The following is a 1,578-nucleotide window of genomic DNA, read 5'->3' as shown; positions in this document are numbered from 1 at the left end:
TACCCCAAGCTGTTTGTCTGTTCTTGGACATCCCCAAAACACTGGTCCATTTTTGGCCAAGAAATTTCTTATGTGGCAAATCACTGAAAAGACCTGCAACATAAAAAATGCAGATGGCAGGCTCAGGAAGTGATCAGGAAAGGATCATCAGGGCACACAAAGCACTTTTCTGCTTCTTTCCTTCATATGTGTTTGTGAGCCAAATCCATCTCCATCGTCACTCAGAGCATCCCTGAGGTTGCTCTGATTTCCATCCTATTCTCACAAGGTCTCCTCCTGAGCTGGGAAAGTGGAGAACAGTTGAAGCATAGGCTGCTCCGGCTGTGTTTCCCACCTCAGAGGACAACCTACTACAAGTAGAGGAGCCTCATTATTCAGCAAATTACCATAAATTAACCTCCATCCTGGCTACTTTGGAGTGACTGACACATTTAGGATGATCTTTGTCCTTGGAGACTTTGTAGTGCAATGGCTGATTGCCCCAAGTCCAATGCCAGGAGCATCCTCTGGATCTGTCCAGATGAGAGATGGTGAGTTAACCCAAACTTTCAGCTCTGAGTGCAGACACCACTCTATTGTGCTTTTATAGAAGAAGCTCTTTTTGCTCTGAAGAGGTGATTTTTTAATGTCTTGGGGTTGGATGGCCAGCTGGCTCAGTGGTTAGAGCCCTATAGCCAAGACAGGGCTCAAGCTGAGACTGGAAATGGGAATCTAAAGTAGGAGCAAACCAATGCCAGTGATGAAATGTGGCAGAAAAATGAGCCAGGAGAGGACACCAAGCCCTGAAGCACCAAAGTGACCCAGGGAAAACATCAGACCGCCTTGCAACTGTCAGACTGGGATGATGCGTCCTGCATATTCCCTGCCTCCAACCCTGTCTCTTTAGGCATGTCCTTGAATTGGTTGAGTGCAGCAGTCAAGGGGCCAGAATAGCTGTTCCCACATGAAGAGCAAAATGTCTTCAGAGGACAGGGCTGCTACCATGGGAGAAGGGGATTTGCTGATCCTCTTCTGACCAGCTTTATAACCAGGAATTTGCGTTTTTATAGGACTTATGTAAATACTTCCAGGATACTTTGCTCCACAGGTTTATTTGGTAAGGAGCCTTCTCTCCACTCAGAAAAATTTTACAAAGCCCAGTTTTCAATATACTGTCTAAATTTCCATCCCGTCTCCAACCACAATGTGTGGTCTGTAGAGCCATGGGATGTCTCCTAGTGACTTAAGAAAACCCAAGACATTTTCTGGGTTCACATATAAAATAATCCATGTTTGGCCTGTGTTTATACAGAGGTCCCTTCTTGCTGATACGATGACTATTTGAAGATAGAGCAAAAGTGTGTGTTGTGCATTTCAGTCCTAAAGGCAAGTAGAGATGCTGGGACAGTCCTGATTCGATCAGCTCCTGGTATCATTAGGGGTTACTCATCACTTTTCATCTACAGAAAAATATGTAGGATGTTATGGGCAATGGCTACTGGTGATTAATAGCTGGAGGAGATGGTGATGATGGTGTGACTGGTGCTAGGACACACCGTCATTTGCTTGAGTGCTTAGAAGAGAAAACCTCTCTCTGTC

Source organism: Falco punctatus (assembly GCF_963210335.1).
Source record: "Falco punctatus genome assembly, chromosome: 2".
Lineage (NCBI taxonomy): Eukaryota > Metazoa > Chordata > Aves > Falconiformes > Falconidae > Falco > Falco punctatus.
The sequence above is the reverse complement of the archived record's forward strand: the minus strand, read 5'-3'. Positions refer to the sequence as shown.